The following is a 23,378-nucleotide window of genomic DNA, read 5'->3' on the forward strand; positions in this document are numbered from 1 at the left end:
TCGACCAGTTGATAACAAATATATAACCATCCAACATCCACTCTCCAACATAAAAACACACAGAACAGCGAAACCACTATAATCACTCAAATTGAAACAATACGATACCTTGGAATTTACTTCGATGCAGATATGAATTGGAATAGCCACATAAACCAGCTACACAACAACCTCCGAACAATAACTAGCAAACTCTACAGGTTAAAAGACATAGTTCCTACACGCCTAAAAACACTAATATACCAAGCCCTATTCCAAAATATAATAAGATACGCTATAACAACATATGCTTTCGGTGCACCGTACAAACTAAATAGATTAATCTCATTACAGTACAAAATCATAAACTGATCTTTTGGGAACAAAGAGACAATAACGACTTTATATACACTGCAATGTCAGAACACAAAATACTGACAGCAAAACATTTATGTCACTATGCAGCTTACATTATTTCGATGCCAACTACAGGACAGTCAGAAACACATATCGCATCACAAGACCTCAGACAACTAATTATAGCACATATAAATACAATAATCACTACGGAAAAGCCACACGAAACTTCTACATCCCAGACATTATAAACAAATTATCTTTTGAATACAGAAACCTTACAAACTACAATAGCCTGAAAAGAGCTCTAAGGACATACTATGACCAAGAAACACACCCAAAATACCATACAAACTTAATGAAACACAATAGATTCGTTCAGGCTTCCAGTTGAGCAACGCAAGTTATTGTGTGTGTGTGTGCGTATGTGTGTGTGTGTGTGTGTGTGTGTGTGTGTGTGTGTGTGTGTGTGTGTGTGTGTGTGTGTGTGTGTGTGTGTGTGTGTGTGCGTGCGTGCGTGCGTGCGCACGAATTTCTCAATCATAGATTTCGTAGCTTCCCAACACAGCAAAAAAAAACAATAAATAATAACCAACTGATGTCATCCTCAGATAAACTTACATATAAGCTTCGAGGATGAAAGCAGAGAAATTACTTCTCATCTAAACCAAATGCATGTAATGTACATATCACATGTAAGCAAATATATGAAACAAATGTAGATAATGTTGTTGTTGTCTTGTCCTTTGAAGAGTCTTAGATGTTTCCGTGCGCTCTTTGTACTGCTTTGGCTATGTCTGTGATTTTGTTTGTATAGAGCTGTTGTTCAGGATTAGGATCTATTTCTTGCAAGGCTGCTGTAATTGCTGGACAGGTAAAGATGTGAGTGGGTGTCAGTTCCGTATTGGGGCAGTTGTTGCAGTTTCTATATGTTCTCGTATCATCTGTATTGATCTTCATTCCTCTATAATGTCCTGTTCGTAGTCTTGCTATCGTAGTGGAGGTCCTTCTGTCAGCATTGATCTCGGGAATTTGATGTTGTATCACTGATTTCAATGGAATTAGTTTAGCTTTTGCTAGTGCATTGGCATCAGCAAGAGTTATCATATGAGTTTCTTGGTTGAGTTCTCTGGCCTCTTTTGCTAATTTATCAGCTGCTTCGTTGTGATCAATGCCTACATGAGCAGGAATCCATTGTAGAATGCAACTTTTACCTAAACACTTTAGATGATTTAAGAGTTTATGGATGTCTTGTGTGAGCTTGGTATTGCCATTTTTGATTGCCTCCATAGCTGATCTTGAGTCACTGTAAATTATAATTCCTTCAGATTGTTGAGATGATGATAGATTTAAGTAGGCTTCTAGTGCTTTAATTATTGCGTAGAGTTCGCTGGTAAAATTGGAAGCGATTCTCCCAGATCCAACTTTTATTGAAAGTTTTTCACCTTTCGGGAGTAGAAGGAGAACACCAGCGCCTCCATTAATCATATTGGTGTCTGATGAATGTAGATAATGTAAGTATCATATGTAATAACTGTAATAAATGTATGCAATGTAATAAAAAAATAATTTAAAAAAATGTAAATCACGAGTTTACACTGTATGTTTGTGAGAATTAGGAAATATAATATTTTGATTGCATATGTATAAATACTGTTGTATAATCACACCTTTTCAAACTTGAAAAAAAAAAATAATAATAGTAAACTACAAGATGTAATATTATACAACTTATGTAACTCTGAACAATATAATTGTAAATTATTACTGTGATTGTTATTTAAAAAAAAAAAAAACTACATTATCAAAGGGATAAAAATCCTATGTTGTTATATAGCCAGTAAGTGAAACTCAAGATCGATAACTACGATCTATGAGATTCAATGCTGAAAAACTATCGGCGAAGGCAATTCGAAGCAAAGGTGGAGCAAGATCCCTCACTATTCTTGATATTCTCTCATAATGTAAAACACAGCTCCTAGGAGAGATAATATACTGTCATTACATTATGAGGAGAGGTCACTACCCAGACCGGTTTCAACCTTTTTTGAGGTTTCATCGGTGAGTAGGTAGACCTGGAAGATATCAAAGCTTAGTGAAAAGAACTTACATACCTTCACTATACGAATGCCATAAAGGTGTGCTTATATTTTGTAATTAAAATGAAAACCCAAACGGCTAGTTTTCTGGCAAATTAATAGATATTAAAGGGATAAAAATCCTATGTTGTTATATAGCCAGTAAGTGAAACTCAAGATCGATAACTACGAACCAAAACTATCGGCAAAGGCAATTCGAAGCAAAGGTAGAGCAAGCTCCCTCACTATTCTTGATATTCTCTCATAATGTAAAACTGATGAGACCTCAAAAAAGGTTGAAACTGGTCTGGGTAGTGACCTCTCCTCATAATTTAATGACAGTATTACATCTCCTAGGAGCTGTGTTTTACATTATGAGAGAATATCAAGAATAGTGAGGGAGCTTGCTCCACCTTTGCTTCGAATTGCCTTCGCAGATAGTTTTTCGGCATTGAAACTCATAGATCGTAGTTATCGATCTTGAGTTTCACTTACTGGCTATATAACAACAGGATTTTTATCCCTTTAATATCTATTAATTTGCCAGAAAACTAGCCGTTTGGCTTTTCATTTTAATTACAAACTACGTTATCATCATTACTATTTAAATCTCATTATATGTAGCACAAAGTGCTGAACCTTGTAAAATAATATACTGAATAGATGATCATTGTACATATGTAAATATTTGAAAGAACAATAAAAAATAAATAAAATAAAATAAAATTATTAACACCAGACCTTCATGAAGATCATGGGAGGCAAACACTATTACACACAAAACCCATTAATCCATGCTTTAAATTCATTCAATGTATATATTCACCATAATGTCAGGCAATGCATTCCACTGACTGACCATATCTTCATGCAAAGAAACTACCCTCTAGGTCAGTGCTTCCTAAACTTATGGATGTTAAGGTCCCTTTGGAAAAATTAAAATATTTCACGGGGCCCCCATCGAAAAAAAAAATCATAATACAGACATATATCTTATTATGATATTTAGTGTATTTATATTCAATACACTCTTGGGGGACCCTGTAACCCCTAGAGAGCGCGTCCCCTGGGTGGCGGATAGGGGAGCCCACCATGTGTGTGTGTGTGTGTATGTACATGCACGTGCGTGCGTGTTTGTGTATATATATATATATATGGTGGGGTGGTCCGAATATACTGAATAAGGACTCGTGGACCAACAGAGCCATAAGGGGCAATTATCTTGATTGTAAGAGAAGCAGCACTCCCATGAACCCCTAGCTGGATCTATCCTCTTCTACTTTGAGGAAGATCCACTTACTTTAATCTTTCCTATAAGGCCTTATCAGCCAATTCTTCTTATTTTATGACCCTCATGCTATTAGAGTGCTCGAGAGCCATGGGGTCTTTTCGTTTCAGGCCTTACAACTATGTCCTCTCTATAAACCTTACTATAATTCTTCTATAATCTACTCTTTCCCCTTCAATATACCCTATTCCTCCTATGGGTTTAAATTAGGAAGAAGGCTAGTTCAGAAGCCTTAAGGTAGCAGCCCTACCACTGAACTATTCCATCGTCAGGCTAGTCATCTGACATTGAGAACATAATCCTACTTGTAAGCTGACAGAAAAAGATAATCGGATTGAATCTATGGGAAACAACCCTGGAATGGAAAAGGTAAAACGAAAATGGAAACGACAAAATAGAATACACATAGCAAACTGGAATGTAAGAGGAATAGCATATAAAGAAATAGAATTAGACCAGTTATTAAATGAAAGAAATTTTAAAATAGCAGTAATCACTGAAACAAAAAAGAAATTGAAAGGACCTATAAGAACTGAAAATTTTAATGTGATATACAGTGGAGTTGACAGAGACCAAAGAGCACAAGCAGGAGTCATGATTTGGATTCATAACTCCCTTTCAAAACAGTTAAAACATTATAAATTATGGAATGAAAGAATAATAGAAGCTAGAATAAAAAGAGATAGAGGCGATTTAACAGTAATTGGTTTATATGCACCAGAAGAAGGAAGAGAACAGGATAATATTGATTTTTATAATCAGCTACAAAACATATATATAAAATAAATAAAAATGATTACATAATTTTAGCAGGAGACTTAAATAAGAATTGGAAACACGAAAATTAATAATAATATAGGAATACACGGAGAACACACTCTAAACAGAAATAGTAAAAAATTGATTGATTTTGTAGTTTATAATAACCTAAAAATAATGAATTCCTTCTATAAACATAAAGACATGCATAAATATACTTGGGCAGCAAGAGGATGGAAATCAATATTAGATTACTTCATATTAAATGAAAAGACATCAAAATTTTCACTAGATGTTAGAGTTCACAGAGGATATGAAATAAGCAGTGGTCACTTCCTTGTTAAAATAAAATTAAGATTACCACCTAAATGGCTACAAGTAACAAGAACAGAAAGAAAATTTGAAACATTTCTTTATAAAACTAGACTATTGAATGACAAAAATGTACAATGGCTATATGAACAAAGAATTAACCAATATCCAGATAAAATAAAACAAAATGAAGAAATAGAAATAGAATGGCTTAATATAAAAACGATACTAAATGCAGCAGCAAATGACAGCTTAGGAAAGACCAAAAAATTCAATAAAAGAAAAAAACTGAAGATCTGGGATGCTACAATCAAAGAAATAATCAAAGAGAAAAAAGAAGCCTATCACAAATGGTTAAGCAGTAAAAGATTAGAAGATGAAATAGAATAGATGAAATAGAATATAAAAGAATAAGAGCCATATAAGAGCCATAGCTAAAAGAGAAGTCAGAAAAAGACATAGAGAATCATGGAATAAATTTGTTTCTAATTTAGAACATGATTTATATAAAATATAACCCAATGTATATAAGATTTTGAAACACCTAAATGCAGATACCAAAGAAAGCATAAAATTAAACACTGAATTAAAATTAGAAGAATTTCTAAATTACTGCACAGAACTGTGGACAGACAAATATTTTAAAAAAGACAACTGGCAAACAATTAACGAAAATGAAAAGGAAATAACTGAAGAAGAATTAGAAATTAGAAATCAGCCTGAAAGAAACAAGAAATGGAAAATCACCTGGAGAAGATAAGCTAGGTTCAGAACTATATAAATATATATAAATATATATATATATATATAAATATAAATATGCAGGAACAAGATTCAAAGAAAGACACTTATTATTTAAATTAAGGGGATATTAAATCCCACATTGTTTTAAAACCGAATAAGAAACTCAAAGATTGGAATCAGAGAGTTTCTTGCCGAATATAGTAAATATAGTATAGTAAACTATAAAGTATCGGCGATCACTAAGCGTCCGCTAAATGCAAGTGGCCCAGCACGTAGTGCAATACCGGAAATCTCGCAGCAAAGTCGGTAAAGTTCTGATCACTATTCTTAGGTATTTACCATAATGTAAAAACACATTTCCTAGGAAATGTATGCTGTTATTACATTATGGTGGTGAGGTCACTACCCAGACCGGTTTCAGCCTTTTTTGAGGCTTCATCAGTGAGTAGCTAGACCGAGTTAATACCAAAGTGTATAGCGAAAAGAACTTTATACTCTGCTATACGAGTTTCCGAAAAAAAAAAGACACTTATTATTTTTAAATAAAATTTACTCAACTGGTATCCCCCCCCCCTAATAGAATGGAAAAAAGCAATTGTGATTCCTATCTTTAAGAAAGGTAATAGAGATGACCCTAAAAACTGTAGAGGTATCAGTATACTAAATTCCTGTTACAAAATATATAGCAGAATCTTAAATAACAAACTAATGAAATATTCCGAAAACTTTATTCTAGAAGTAGAGAATGGATTTAGAAAAGGACGATCATGTATAGACACAGCCTTTTGCCTAAAATTAATAATAGAGAAAACAAGAGAATATATATTTAGAAACACATATTGCATTTATTGACTTTGAAAAAGTATTTGACAAAGTTAAAAGAAAAATATTATTTAACATATTAAAAGAAAGACAAATACCAAATAATATCCTAAAAGCTATCACAAGTATATATTGAAAATAATCAAATACAAATAAGATTAAATCACGAGCTATCATATAAAAGAGAGATAAAACAAGGGGTCCGACAGGGATGTCCCTTCTCAGCAACTCTTTTTAATATCTACCTAAATGAAATAATAATAAAATGGAGTAAAAATTTACATCAAGGAATTAAACTTTCTCCTACAGTTAACTTAAACACTCTCCTCTTTGCCGACGACCAAATAATAATTACAAATTCTGAAGATAACTTACAAAAAGCTATTTTAAATCTAAATGAGATATCCAAAGATTATGGTATGATAACACAAGAACTAAAATAGTAATAGATAACAAGATCTTAGAACAGGTGAATTCATTTAACTACCTAGGATGTATGATCACATATTAAAATGAAAAAGATATAAACATAAAAATTGCAAAATATTTAAAAATAACAGGTGTAATTAACTCTATATTTAAACCAAACCTAGTTCAAAAACAAACCAGGCTAAAAGTATACAATACATTAGCCCTACCGGTCTTAATGTACAGAAGCGAAACCTGGACAATAAAACAAAAAGACAAACAAAGATTAACAACAGCAGATATGAAGTTTATGAGAAAAACTGCAAAGTATACCCTATTTGATCACAAAAGAAACGAAAATATTATGAAAGAATTAAGACCGGTAGGGCTTAGTGCAAGAACTAGTAATAGAAAAAATTAAAAAATATAAACATAAATGGATGGAACACGTTCAAAGAATGAAAACAGAAAGATTACCAAAACAAGCCCTAAAGTACAAGCCATTAGGAAAAAGAAAACTAGGACGTCCTCTTAAACAATTCAACGTTGACTTCTAAGGCTGGAACAGGCCATGCTAGGCCTAAATCCTTGATACGCATGATGATGATGATGATATTCGATACAAAACATACACTGGGAATATTGCAAAAATCAAATGCAACTATTACATTTTTTAGCATCTTACATACACATTTGACATGGTACACTTAGTCTTAAAACATTTAAAATTTGAATTCATTATTTCACAGCCCCTTCAACAAAACTAATGGCCCTCAAGGAGGCCATAGCGCACAGTTTGGGAAGTACTGCTTTGGTCATAGGTGATGGTGATAAGTTATTACAAATAAAAATAATTTGTATATTTATTGAAGGAGTAGAGTAACCAATAGAGCTTGCATTTAAAATACATTTATGTGATCAAAAGAAGCAATAGTCAGATGCTAAATTATAAATATAAATATCTAGTTCAGTCCATCTCAAAAACAGTCGCTCACCAGATTTTGATTGGTTACTCTTCAATAGCAGTTAGACAATATCGTATGAAGAAATACAAGTCACATTGATGAGTCTTGATAGACTTTGTGTTTTTTAGGAAAGACCTCCCATGATGAGTCTTTTGACTCCATGGAGGCCTGAATAATAATAATAAAATAATAAATAATAATAATAATTACCATTACACTAGCCTTAGTATCCAAATGGGCAAAATAACAATGTGGCTAAGAGGCTATATGTTCTAAATCCACTTCAAAGTAATCCTGTGAAAGTTTAAGTAGTAGGTGATTTTTAAAACTACTTACCCCAACTTTATGCTTATCCAAAGTGAAATAAAATAAAAAAACAGCAAGCTTAGTCTCTAGAGCAGAGTTCTCAGATTATCTTAGCTTGGCATAACTATACTCAGGGCCAATCCGAGAGTATCTGATGCCCCCTAGGCAAAGAAAATTTAGGCACCCCTATACATTGTCTCTCTATATATATTTTGTCATACTCACACAAGCACACATACACCTACACATGTGGATATTTGCTTAGCGCCCCTAGGCGATTGTCTAGGTTTGTCTGATGATAAAATCGGCCCTGACTACAGTACATAATCATCATCATCATAACAAAATAACTAATAACAGCAAAGCAACTCCATGGCATAGTTGCAAGAATGATGGAATTGTGTCCTTCAAGTCCCAGTTCAATTCTCCTCATAATAAGAGGGATCTTTATATCAGCATTTTCAACTGAAAGGAAGTTAGCTAATCTTATATGGAGATAGCAAGGTTTTTTTTTCCCCCCAGAAACTTGAATTGTTCATCCTGCATGCAGGTAAATCTGCCAGAGAATGAACACATGAAGTTAACAGAAAAATTACTAGTATTGTATGGTAGATCCTCAAATCTCAATCCTCTCCAAAATAATGGAGAATGTTATCAATAGTGAGCTTCTTCACTACCTAGAACTCACCAAGTAATCAGCAACCACCAGTATGGATTCATTCAACTGAGATCCATAGCTAATCTCTTAGCCCACATCATCCACCACTGGACATGTACCAAGAAATGGTTCAGAGAAACATGTACTGTTGCCCTTGACATTTCCAGGGATTTCAGTTATATTTATGGATCTGGATGTCAGATTGGTCAACTGGATTCAGGATTGGCTGTCCGATAGGTATCAGAGAGTTGTTAAAGTTACCAAGCTATTTTAAACCTGGTTTTACTCCATTTCCCAAGTAAGCAAACAGACAAACAAGTCAAGTTTGCGCCTGCAAGTGTTGCAAGTCTAGCTGATCCTACAGGTAGTGCAAGACCAAGGCAACTCATGGTAAAAGTAGTATAAGCTCTGATCACTAATCTTAATATTTACCCTTAATGCAAAGCACATCTCCTAGAGATGTATTAAAGGCAAGGGGGGGGGGGGTGCCACTACCCAGACCGGTTCGACCTTTATTGAGGTCTCATCAGTGGGAGCCAGGCTAGAAATACCAAGAATTTAGTAATACAGAGCTCATAAGTATTTTACCAGAACAAGTTACCATAAAGTGTTTTAACCTTATTAAATAAAAATCTCAGGAGGAGATATAAATGTAGAAAGTATTTTACCTTGGGTATAATAAATGTTAAAGTTACCAAGCTATAAGGTTAAAACACCTTATGGTAACTTGTTGGTAAAATACTTATGAGCTCTTAATGTTGGAGGTTTAATGGATTTTTTACAACACTCAGAAAGGATTAAAAAGAATTTAATACTTCCTATATTTCGTCCTAGTCACTAGGACATCTACGGGGATTACAAAAATAACTAATGTAACATAACACAAATATCATACAATACTAAGCCCAACCATGTGGGTGACGCTAAAGTCCTATCTAGGTGGGGCGCCCTCTAAGGGCGGTTGTAGGTGGCCTGGAATATAAAGTAGGATCTCTGGTGATGAGTGTTTCCCAAATTTTCGGAAGCTTAATGCAACCGTATTTATTAAGATTTGGTTGATTTCTAAGAGTTGCTGCTGCTTCTAAGAATAGTCTCTCTTTCTTGAATTTGCTGTGATGGAGCATGGTGGTTTTCTTCCATGATACTCTGTGGGTGGTGTCCAAGACATGGTCAGCCAAGCCTGAATGACCATAGTTGTGTTTACAGATGTAAGACTTGTCTTCCTCTGGCGGATGGATGCTGATCTGCCTGTCTGTCCAAAGTATGCCAGCTTACAGGAACAGGGTACTTTGTAAACTCCAGGCAGAGAGAGAGAGGAGGGAGCTGATCTTTTGTAGAAAGATATTTCCTATATTTCGTCCTAGTCACTAGGACGAAATATAGGAAGTATTAAGTTCTTTTTAGTCCTTTCTGAGTGTTGTAAAAAATCCATTAAACCTCCAACATTATGTCTTCACAGCACTTAAGCCTCTATACACGAACTTATGAGCTCTGTATTACTAAAATCTTGGTATTTCTAGCCTGGCTCCCACTGATGAGACCTCAATAAAGGTCGAAACCGGTCTGGGTAGTAGCCCCCCTTTGCCTTTAATAAAAAACATCATACATCTCCTCTAGGAGATGTGCTTTGCATTAAGGGTAAATATTAAGATTAGTGATCAGAGCTTATACTACTTTTACCATGAGTTGCCTTGATCTTGCACTACCTGTAGGATCAGCTAGACTTGCAACACTTGCAGGCACTAACTTGACTTGTTTGTCTGTTTGCTTACTTGGGAAATGGAGTAAAACCAGGTTTAAAATAGCTTGGTAACTTTAACATTTATTATACCCAAGGTAAAATACTTTCTACATCAGAGAGTTGTGTATCATGGGACAGTTTCAAGGAGGCAGAGGGTTACAAGTGGGATCCCACAGGGCTCAGTACTCAGTACAATCACTGGGACCTATATTGTTTAACCTTTATATCAATGACATTGTCAGTGGATTGCAAGGGGATATTCAGTTGTTTGCAGATTATGTGAAGCTGGGAAGGAGTATTAGTAATAGTGCAGATGTGGTAGCCCTGCAAGAGGATTTGAATAAGCTAGATAGACGGGCAAATGAATGGGGATTTCAGTTTAATGCAGCAAAATGTAAGGTCTTGAGGTTTGGGAAACATCGATTGGACACTGCATACTCTATGGGAGGAGTTAGATCTCTTATCTCCCCTACTTCCTGGAGGAAGTAGGGGAGATAAGAGATCTGGGATTGATGATTGATAGAAACCTGAAATTTAGGGGACATATTGCAAAGGTGGTGAAGGTAACACAGAGGATTGCTGCAATAATGAGAAGGACACTGACCCATTGAGATAAAAGGGTTATCATTCCATTGTATAAGTCTCTGATCAGACCACACTTAGGCTATTGTTCTCAGATTTGGTCCCCAGGATTTGAAGGGGATAAATTAACTGTGGAAAGGACACAAAGGCAGATAACAAAGATGATTTCAGGACTGCACCATGTTAGTTATGAGGATCGGCTGAGGGAATGTGGACTGCAGAGTTTGGTGGATAGAAGAAGGAGAGGTGATATGATTGAGACTTTTAAACTGTTGAGAGGTGGTTACAGGGTTGACACTGGGGAGTTTTTTCGCTTGGTTGAACAGTGGGAAGGCCATTCCTGGAAGTTACAAAAGGAAACTGTTTGCAAGAGGGTGGTTGAACCATGGAATGCATTGCCTGATGGAGTGGTGAGAGCGAGAATGGTCAATGAGTTTAAGGAGTGGTATGATAGACTTGTTTCTGAGGGGGACCTCCCCTCGATGAGTCTTGATAGACTTTGTGTTTCTTTCTTAGGACTTCCCACGATGAGTCTTTTGACTCCATGGAGGCCTGAATAATAATAATAATAATTTGACATCAATGCCTGCTTTGCAAAGTGCCTTCCTTTGGCTGGTTGTTCACTGTATATCATGGTGGATGGTATCCTCTCTTCAACCTTTGCCACTAATGAAGAAGTACCTCAGGGCTCTGTTCTAATATTATTATTATTATTTGACACCTCCAGGGAGTCCAAGACTCATCGAAGGAGAGCACCTGCTCTACAACTCTCCGTTTCCACCACTCAACCTCATCCACCCATCATCCACTAACTGCATCATCTACACCAATGGCATCTACTGTACACCACCACTAGTATTTTTACAGAAAATTACACACATCCATGGCAGGATTCGAGCCCACAGCCTTTTGGCTGGAGAGCAGATATGCTAACCATTTGGCCAACCATGCTGGCTCCATTTTATCACCTACCTTCTTTCTCTTATCCATAAATGACCTACTCTCAATCACTACAAATCCCATCCATAGTTTTGCCAATGACAGCAGTCTCCATTTCTCCTACTCCTTTAAAAAACCATGTAGTTCACAGACACCCTTATGTCAATGTCATCATCTACAACCAGTGCCTTAAACACTGATCTCCATACATACCATCCTTCAGTTGGGCAAGGATAACCTGTCACCTTCAATGCTGCCAAAACACAATTGTGCTGTTTTTTTTCTCACAAAGGGATCTCAGATCACCTTCCCTTATTCTTAGTAATACACACATAACCAGACACGATGAACTATCTCTCCTTGGACTAATATTTACCTCCTACCTCCACTAACAAAAACACATCACATCAATAGCATCCTTATCTTCTAAAAATTAGGCATTCTTTTCTTCTCAAGAAGCTATTGTAAACCTAATAGCTACTAACCCTATATAAATCCCAAATCTACCTATCCTTATAATACTGTTCACACATTTGAAGTGATGTACCTAAAACCTTTTTAAAGCCTTTGATGTTGTCCATAGGAGAGCAATTCAGATCATAGATGACCCTTCCCTCACAGGTTAACTTCAACTTCTCTCACAGATACAGTGTCTGAGATCTGTGTCTCTTCTACTGGTACTTCCATGATCACTGCTCCAGTGAATTCACAAACATCACTCACCCACTTGCTGTTAGGCCTGTTAAAACAAGAGTGGCAGCTGCTCAACATCCCTTTTCAGTACAAGTGCAAATTCATCAAACCTGCTTCTCCTCTTCCTCATCAGGCTTCCTCATAATATGTTTCCCAACAACTTCAATTTCCAGCTCTTTAAGAAAAATTTCAATGGATTTCTTCTTTCTCAATACTTATCTGCACCTCACACATGGCACTAATGTGCTAGAGGTTCTTATACATCTTATGTGCAGAATAAATATATTAAAAGAAAAATTATGTAAGATGCAAATGGTAGATAGTGATGTGGTAAATAGACGGATTAAGTAGTGTGAATGGTAGGTTATTATTATTATTATTATTATATATTATATTATAATATATTATTATATATATCTGTAATTCTCAGATGAAGATACCTCACATCAAGGAAATCTTGATGTGAGGTATCTTAATCTGAGAATTACAGAGGAATTTCTAAGTGTTCCAGATGAGATTTATGCAAGCATACTTCAAAAGAGGTTCAGAAAAATTGTGAAGAGAAACTTGGAGAAGAACAAGCTTGATTCAGGTCAAATAGATTGTCAAGATCATATTTTCACTTTACAACAAACAGTTGAAAAATCGTTGGGAATATGACAGGATCTGAACTTAAGTTTTGCAGATCTGGAAAAAGTATATGACAAGGTGCTCAGAGAAAAGCTGTTCAAGACACTACAATTGTATGTGGTAAATGGAACATTATACAGAGCAATATATAGTCAATATTTAAGTTGTCAGTCAGCAGTTATATTGAAGGAAATACAGGAAGATGGTTTAATGTGCAATCAGGGGCAAGACAAGGGTGCACACTATCTCTGCTCTTATTTATGATCTATATGGATCACATTACAAAAGAATGTGGCATTAAACCTGATATTAGAATTAAAGATTGCAGCTCTTTGCTTTATGCAGATGATGTTGTGCACCTAAACACATACAATCACTTGCAAGTCTGCAGGGTTCTCTAACTAAATAGAATGGCCCGTTAGCTCAGTTGGTTAGAGTGTCGTGCTAATAACGCAAAGGTTGTGGGTTTGATCCCCCCACGGGCCATTAAAATGTTTTTGCCAGCCTGGCTGGCCAATTGGTTAGCATATTCGCTCTCCAGCCAAAAGGCTGCAGGTTCGAATTCCACCATGGGGTGGATGTTTGTGATTGCCTGTGGAAATACTAGTGCTGGTGGTGGTCGGTAGTAGATGGCATTGGTGGATTGAGTAATGGAGACAGAGTTGTAGAGCAGGCCCTCCCCTTGATGAGTCTTTGGACTCCCTTGAGGTGTCAAATAAAGAAAGAAAGAAAGAAAGAACACCTATCACAAATTTGACATGAAAATCAGTAAAGAAAAGAACAAAATTATAATAGGCAGAACATAAAAAACTTCAGCTGCATTTTTAATGAAGAACTTATAGAATAAATAAAATATTTCTGCTATTTAGGCACAATTTTTAGTGAAGATGGCAAATTAAATAAATAACAAAATAAGCAAAGCTGGTATAATAATGAATAGTCAGATGAATACATTTATATGGAATAAGAGAGAAATTAGCCAAAACACCAAATCAGCAGCATGCAAGAAACTGTTCAAAAAGTTTGAGGCTATGGGTTTGAGTTGGGTTAGAAATAAAGCACTTGATCAAAGATTTACAGACCACAGATATGAGTGTTCTGAGAAAAATTAGAGGAATGAAAAGATTTAATCAATGGTAGAATCATATTAAAATTGAGATAGAAAATAACTACTTTACATTGTTAGCATTCAAGAATGTATGAGCAGAGCTAATCTGAGGTAGTTTGGCCACTTAAATAGACTGGGTGAGGATAGATTAGCAAAACAGGTGTTCGATGCCAAGATAGCAGGAAAAAGACCGAGAGGAAGACCAAGTCTAAGTGGATTGATTCAATCAGAAGTGCCTTAGAGGAACAAAATGTTAGGCATGACATTGGAGTGCTGACAACTAATGGACTAATCTGGAAGAAAATTGTCGATAAGAGATTAATAACATAAACTTAATCATGTAGTGCTGTTATAGTAAACTGAATAAACTTAAGGATACATATCAGAAAATTGACGATATTATTGTTATTACTATTCCAGACTTTCATGGAGTCATATGACTCATCATCGGAGAGCCATCTTAGACAACACATAGTCTATCATATCAGTCCTAAACACATTCACTATCTACACAAACCATGAATTACATAGTCCAGTCACCTTCCATGCAGAGAAACTATTTCTCGCCCTACTACTCACCACTTCCTTTTGCATCCATAGATGACCTCCTGCCCTTACTCCTTCCCCTTGTTCTTTTAGATAAAAAATCCCTCTTGTGTAAGTTCTGTAATTATCTCTCAACCATTTTAATGTATCAATTGTGTCCCTCTTCATCTTCTATCCACCAAACTCTGCAATTTGTATGCCCTCAGTCTGTCCTCATAACTGACATTGCAAAGATTCAATTGCAAAGTGAGAGGGGAAGAACCAGAGGTCATTCCTGGAAGTTGTGTAAAAGTGTGGTGAGGAGGGGTATGAGGAGCAGATTTTTTACATGGAGAATTGTCAGTGAATGGAACACATTACCAGAATGTGTTGTTAATTCAAGGAGTGTGAAGGATTTTAAGATTTTATATGATAAATATGTTGTCAGTTGAATGAACCTCCCATGATGAAAGTTAAAGGAATAATTGTGGGAAGTTTACATTCTTTCGTGCCAAGGATCATTGAATTGTCCTTGAACCATTCACAGTTTCTGCACTCACCACTCTTTCAGGCAATGCATTCCACTCACCAATCACTCTCCACACAAAGAACTTGTTTCTAACTTCCCCACTGACACACTTCTTATACATCTTCTATGGAAGCTGTATAAAGAGTGTGTCTCTAGTTATACCCTTGCTGCCCTCTATTCTATGAAATACCTTATCCACATTAATCTGGTAACAGTTCCTCACAAACTCATATGTCTCAGCAAACAGCTGCATATTTCCAGTCAAACCAGTACCGATGTTATTAGCATACAAGTTAAACATAATGGACCCAAAACAGATCCCCTGCAGTATCCCACTAGTGACCTTCCTCTTTTGGGATACTACTGTACCATATACAATTCCATGATATCTGTTTGACACCCAATCAGCTATCCAACTTACTAGTCTTTTATCTAACTTCATCTGTTTCAGTTCAGCTACTAGCTTGTCATGTGGCAGTCTATCGAATGCATTTGAAAAATCCATGTACATCATCGTATATGATTCTCCTTTATCAAGTGAGTTTGTCACCTTGTAATATACAAGCAGAATACTGAAACATCACCTCTTGCTAACAAACCCATGCCTCACTATCATAAAGAATACTGCTATTATTCCTTTCTTTTAGGCTTGCACGGTGATCCAAATGCATTTTTGGAAATTATGGAGACAACTACCGTGTTTGAATAAAAACTTTAGTTTAATATTACTAAAATTTTACAATTCGACGTTTCGACCTTTATATCAAGGTCATCTTCTGGAGCGTACAAATATACACAAGAAACAAGCTATACTACAATCATACTGGTTCGTTAAAGACACTGACTACCACAATTGTTGGCCTGACCCCTGGTGAAAAAAAAAAAAAAAAAAAAAAATTATACATCAACGCTGGAGTCCTATTATTTGTGTTGTCTACTACTATATATACATATATTAACATCATTCCAGCCAGTTGGAGTGGAATGGTTTCTAATACTAGCGGATTGGTTGTCTACTATATACATATATTAACATCATTCCAGCCAGTTGGAGTGGAATGGTTTGTCTACTATATACATATATTAACATCATTCCAGCCAGTTGGAGTGGAATGGAGAGGTCAGGCCAACAATTGTGGTAGCGGTTAGTCAGTGTCTTTGACGAACCAGTATGATTGTAGTATAGCTTGTTTCTTGTGTATATTTGTACGCTCCAGAAGATGACCTTGATATAAAGGTCGAAACGTCGAATTGTAAAATTTTAGTAATGTTAAACTAAAGTTTTTATTCAAACACGGTAGTTGTCTCCATAATTTCCAAAAATGAATACTGCTATTATCAAGCCACTTTTGAATCCTAGTACTCACCAACTTCTCTAATACCTTAACAACAATCCAAGACACACAGACTGGCCTTATTCAAGCCTTAGTCTTATCCCTACCTTTGTGAAGTGGAATAATTTTTCCCAACTTCCGTTCCTTCGAGACTAGTATAAACTAGTAGAAAGAGTGTAAATTTCCATTCCTTTGAGACTTTCCGTGTTGAAAGATTCATGTTAAATAGTTGCACCAAAGGTGCCATTAATTCCATAGGGCATTCCCAAGACACATGGCAACATACTGTCAAATCCTATTTCCCTTATTAACATTGTTTACTTAATTCCTCATATATTCCTTCTCATTCACCATTACTCTATCCTCTGCCATACATTTTACACTCCAGCTTCTTCTGATGTTACCTTCAAGAGGATGAAATACACTGATAAACTAATCATTGATTAATTCAACTGTATCCTCTACATTTGTTACCAATCTACCAATGTCATTAACTACACTACCGAAAGCTAAGGATGAACTACATTTTTACCTGTTTATGAAAAAATTTTCATGACACAGCCAAATGTGGACACAAATTTATTGCGAGCATACTAAGAAATTATATTACACAAAAAATGTGTTATAAATTTTGCACAAATTCAATTGCAATATGTTTTTGGCAAAAGTTACAAATTTCTTAAGAATGTAGTTAAGGAATTATGTACAGCGCTTTCAGAAAACTATGCAGAGGGACTTTTCAGTATGGAATATATTTCCCCCCCCCCCCCCAAAAAAATAAATAAATACAATGCAGCTCTCACAGTGTTGTACCATGCTTAGCACCAAGTGATTCAGGTGTTCTTTGAGACAAACTGGCCCACTCCTCCTTCAGAGAAAGGATAAGGCCTTGTTTGTTTTCCGGAGAGAAATTAGCGAGCAGCAGTGTGTCTCCCCATTGCATCCCAAATGGGTTTTATGCGATCGAGATCTGGGGAGCATGCTCGCCACTAGATTTGATTAATATAGGGGGATGATTATGAAGAACTCAGGAGACAGCTTGCGGGTGTAGCATGGAATGAGGAGTTAGCTGGAAAAGAGATCAATGCAGCTTGGGGAATTTTCAAAACCTATCTAGTAGATGCATTGTCTAAATGTATTCCAAGGGTGAGAAGGCTAAATAAGGTAGGTGTGAGAGGATGAATAAAGAGATTAAGCATGCGATACAGAGAAAAAGGGCATTGTGGAGGCAGCATAAGAGAAGTGGAAATAACCAATTCCATGAGGTCTACAAAGACCAGGCAAGGAGGGTGACTTGGTTGGTAAGGGTAGCTACAGAGAGGCATGAACAACAATTAGCTAATGAAGCCAAAAAGAATCCTAAAGGGTTCTTTCAATATGCAGCCAGCAAAAGAAAGAATGATTATAGAAAGATGACATTGATTGGAGAAAATGGTATAAAGACAGCTGTTGCGGATTGTGTGGTGGAGATACTTAATGAGCAATTCATAACGGTCTTTCAATCTTGTGAATGTGACTTCATGGAAAGATTGAGAGCAGTTGATGATAGGGAGGAGAGACTGACTGCAAGTGAGCAAGAGGTGTATGGGGAGTTGAGTAAACTAGATGTAAATAAGGCTGTGGGACTTGATAATATATCACCGCGTATTCTGAAGGAATGTGCCAGAGAGTTGACACCTGCCTTGACATATTTTTTTAATATGTCAAGGCAGGTGTCAACTCTCTGGCACATTCCTTCAGAATATGTGGTGATATATTATCAAGTCCCACAGCCTTATTTACATCTAGTTTACTCAACTCCCCATACACCTCTTGCTCACTTGCAGTCAGTCTCTCCTCCCCATCATCAACTGATGATGGGGAGGAGAGACTTCATAAAGTCTCTTCATAAAGGAGGTGATCGAACTCAAGAATCAAACTATAGGTCTATCTCTGTGTCAGGTGTTGTGGTTAAGTTGTTGGAGAACAGTTATTTAAGCATCTTGTGTGACATTGCACCTTATAATTTTACAGAGTTCAGCACTAAGTGCTGCAATTCCTACATTGGATTTCAGTTAAAATTTTTAATGATACTTTTTTGTCTTTATATTATGTATTTACATGTTCTTTTAATATTAACAATGAAGATTATACAGAAGTTTTTGTATAATTTTTTATTTTTTTATTTTTTTTATATATTTTTTTTAAAGTTTGAGAAAGAGTGATTATACATACAAATTTCTGCATTTGCTTTTAAGGATTACTTGTAGATGACTGAGGCAAGTTAATCCCACCTACTTCGAAGCTTGGGTTAGCTTTTATGAAGAGAGTGGGATTTAGCCTTCACTATTTGTGTTGTTGCTACTGTTTATGTATGGGATATAGACATTGGATGCTAGTGATTTGGGATGTGTATATTAGTGTTAATGATTTCTTAACTTTGTTGGTATATTTTCCAGAGTTCGTTTTTTAATGTTCTGTAGTTGTCTACGCGTTTTAACTTTCTTGGTAGGTTGTTGAATTTGTGTGGGTATCTGATGTGATCTCACAAAAGAAACGAATGAGTTGTTTAAGGGTTTGGGGATGTAGAGAGTTGTTGTAGGTCGTGTTATACGATATGTGTCTCTGTTGTTTCGATAGGTGATTTGAAGTAATTCCTTGTTAATGTCATGCAGTGTTTGAGGTTTTTAATGCTCAGAATTCTGTGTATCGCCATGTGCTTGTGGGATATTGGTTGTTGCATGTAAGGTGTCCAGATCACTGTTGACACGATTTTCCTGTGTAGTGTTTCTAATTTTGTTAGGTGGCTGTTTGATGTATTTGCATAGACTGTTATTCCATATCTGAGTAGGGATTCGCAGATACCGTGATATAGGAGTTTTTTAATGTTGGGTTGAATAATGTCTTTAACTTGGAAGAGTTTTGCTGCGATGATCCAGAGTTTGGTGTGTAGGTATTCTATATATTTTGTCCATTTAAGGTGGGAATCTATATAGAGACCGAAGTATTTTGCATGTATTACAGGTTTGATTTCAGAACATTGGCAGGTATATTTGTTGTTATGCAGCGGTATGTGTGACAATGTATCGATAGTGATGCAGGGCGTATGATTCTTGGGTTGTGTATTATCAACATCTGTGTTTTGGTGCCGTTGATTACAATTACATTTTGGTGGAAGTATGTTGTGATTTCGTTTAGGTTATTGTTGTGGTTTGCAGAGAGCTGTGTTAATGTCTGTGTGGATTGCTAGTAGTGCAGTGTCATCTGCATATTGAAATATTTGACTTCTTATGGATATGTTATGAACATCGTTAATGTATATGTTGAATAGAGTGGGTGATAATATGGCACCTTGAGGTACACTGTGTTTTACTTGTATACTCTGACTGTGACATGTACCTATTTTTGTTACTGGTGTTCTGTTTGAGAGGTAGTTCTTGAACCATGTATGCAGTGTTCCTCTTATACCTATTGAGTTATTGAGTATAGTTTGGTGAGTAATATGTCATGTTCAAGTGTGTCAAATGCTTTGGTTAGGTCCAGCAGTATAAGGACGGCGTACTTGTTTTTGTTGAGAGCTTTGTTTATTGTGTCGGCGATGTCTTCTAATAAAGTAATGGTGCTTTTTGTTTTCTGAAAGCCGTATTGGTTTTGTGAGATGATGTGGTACTTCTGTAAATAGTTCTGTAATCTGGTGTGTGTTATTTTTTCTAGAATTTTTGAGATGACTGGTAGTGTAGCTATTGGTCTGTAGTTCTGAGTATCGTTTCTTTTGCCGTGTTTGTATATTGGCGTAATTACTGCAGTTTTTAGTTGTTGTGAAATAATGCCTGTGTCGAATATTATGTTCACGAGTTTCAAAAGTATTGGATTTATTTGTTCAAAGTGTGTTATAAGGTCTGTGAGTCTTATTTTGTCTATTCCTGGAATGGTCTTTGGTTTTAGTTGTAGGATTGCTTCTTTCAGTTCCTGTTTTGTTATGGGCGGAAAATACATTGTTTCTTGTTGACTGTGTGTCGGTAATTTTTTGTTGATCATTGGTAGTTTGTCTTTTTTTGAGTTGTGTGATGTTGTTTGTGAAAGCATGGTTGAATGAGTCTGCTAGTTCCTCTTGGTTTGTGTCCTGACTGAAGCTTTTTACAATGAAATCTTGTGCTGAAGTTTTCTTTTTTTGGGTTACTAATTTGTTGAGTGTAGTCCATGTTTGCTTAATGTTGTCATTATATTTCATGAATTTTTGGAAATAGTAACGTCTTTTTGCTTTATGAATTTTTGTTGTTAATTTATTTCTTGCGTTTTTGTAAAAGGTTTGTAAATGTGTATTACTTGGTGGCTTTTTAAGTTTTTTCCATAGATTTTCTTTTACAGTAATAGTATTTAGTATGTTGTCATTTATCCATGGATTGTTGTCTGTTTGTCACCTCGTTTGTGTAGGTTTCGTTGCTTTTTTGTATATTTCTGTGAACTTTAGTTGAAAATTCTCGTATAATGTTACAGGATCATTTATTTTAAGTAGGGAATTCCAGTCTGTATTTTTTACTTGGTTATCGACAATGCTCTTTAGTATGAGTTTTGTTGACTTTTGTGGGGGAAGGGGGAAGGGGGAGGGGGGGAAGGAAACATAATAAAATTAAGTTGAGACAAAGTAGTGATCGGCAATTTTTACGTTAATTACTGATGATGTATATAGAGAGTTCGCACCTGCCTTGACATATTTTTTTAATATGAGTCTTGCACTTGGTCAAGTTCCTAAAGAGTGGAAGGAAGGCAAGATTGTGCTACTTCATAAAGGAGGTGATCGAACTCAAGCATCAAACTATAGACCTATCTCTGTGTCAGGTGTTGTGGTTAAGTTGTTGGAGAAGCTAGTGAGAACTAGGTTCCAGAGTTGGGTTGTCAACAATGGTATAATCTTTGATGGATAGCATGGATTTGCTAAAGGGAGGTCATGTTTTAGAAATCTACTTACTTATTACAATAAAGTGACTGGTTCCTTGGACAGAGGAGAAGGATACACAGTAATATACTTGGATTTCGCAAAAGCTTTTGATAGAGTTCCTCATGATAAGTTGACAGTCAAACTATAGCAGATGGGGTTGGATATCAGATTAGTTCATTGGATTGGAGACTGGCTATCTGATAGGTATCAACAAGTTGTGTATGGGGGTGCGATATCCAGGAAAAGGAAAGTCACTAGTGGAGTGTCTCAGGGGCGGTTTAGGGTCATTACTATTTAACTTGTATATTAATGATATTGGCGAAGATTTGGATGGAGATATTCAGTTGTTTGCAGATGATGCAAAGTTGGGACGAACCATAAAGAGTAGTGAAGATGTTGTGGCCTTGCAAGAAGACTTGAATAAATTGAGTGATTGGGCAAGCAAATGGGGATTTGAGTTCAATGTTGCAAAATGTAAAGTTTTAAAATTTGGAAAACAAAGATGGGATGCAGAATTTATGCTTGGTGAGAATATATTGTTGGAGGTAAAGGAAATAAGAGATCTGGGGGTGATAGTGGATAAGGATCTAAAATTTAGGGGACACATTGCCAAAATTGTGAAGACAACACAAAGACTTCTGGGAATGATGCGGAGGACACTGACGTAGAAGTAGGGAGATTCTTGTTCCATTGTATAAGGCTTTGATTAGGCCACACATGGACCATTGTGCCCAGATTTGGTCACCGGGTTTTCAGAAGGATAAAGAGATGTTGGAAAGGGTCCAAAGGCAACTGACTAAGGTAGTTTCTGACTTCTGGAATGTTGAGTATGAGGAAAGATTGAGAAGATGTAATTTGCAGAGTCTGTGGAGAGAAGGAAGAGGGGAGATATGATAGAGACCTACAAGTTGGTAAGGGGTTGTTATAAGATCAATAGTGGAGAAGTTCTACAGAGAATAGTGGGAGATCAGGAGAGAACCAGAGGTCATCCCTGGAAACTGTATAAAGAAGGTGTGAGTAGGGAAGTGAGAGGCAGTTGTTTTTCGTGCAGAGTTATAAATGATTGGAATGCCTTGCCTGAGATTGTGGTGTCTGCAAGGAGTTTGAGTGTGTTTAAGACACGGTATGATGAGATGTGTGTGTGTGTGATAAAAGGACCTCCCAGATGAGTCTTTGACTCCATGAGGTCTTGGGTAATAATAATAATAATAATATGTATGGATGGGAGCCCTTATGTTGATATGATCAATGCATGATTGTGTTAGTGAGTTACTGAGTATTTCTTCTCTTGTTGGGGAGTTAATGGTGGGGTTTATGTTGTACTGACTTAGTATATCAAGATATGTGTTAGTGGTTGAAGAAGCGTGGTCAAGAGTATTTATGTTAATGTCTCCTATTAGGATGAGCCTGGGTGCTGTATGCGGTTTGATGCTGCTTAACCATGTTTCTAACTCGTGAAGAAAACTGAGTGGATTATTATCTGAGGGTCTGTATATTGTGTATTTGATACTATTGTGGCTATTTGTGATTTCCAAAATTAGTGTTTCTGCATGTTCGAAGTGAGTTTGTTTTTCAGTCACATTGTATTTTTCTTTGATAAATGTCACGATGCCACCTCCTCTTTTGTTTGGTCTACATAAGTTGTAGGTTTGGTAATTATTTATTATTATTATTATTATTATTATTATTATTATTATTATTAT

General features: G+C 36.1%; 1 protein-coding gene and 1 non-coding gene across 2 annotated transcripts in view; one reads left to right on the forward strand and one right to left on the reverse strand.

Moving 5' to 3' along the window:
* LOC150108686 (protein white-like) overlaps positions 1-23,378 on the reverse strand; it is a 164,498-nt gene that overhangs the window by 20,977 nt on the left and 120,143 nt on the right. The window lies entirely within an intron of this gene.
* On the forward strand, positions 13,674-13,747 carry TRNAI-AAU (transfer RNA isoleucine (anticodon AAU)). The gene has a single exon. It is a non-coding gene; the product is annotated as a tRNA-Ile (tRNA).

Source organism: Typopeltis vanoorti, chromosome 3 (genome assembly GCF_054136105.1).
Source record: "Typopeltis vanoorti isolate ZY-2024b chromosome 3, IOZ_Tvanoo_1.0, whole genome shotgun sequence".
NCBI lineage: Eukaryota > Metazoa > Arthropoda > Arachnida > Uropygi > Thelyphonidae > Typopeltis > Typopeltis vanoorti.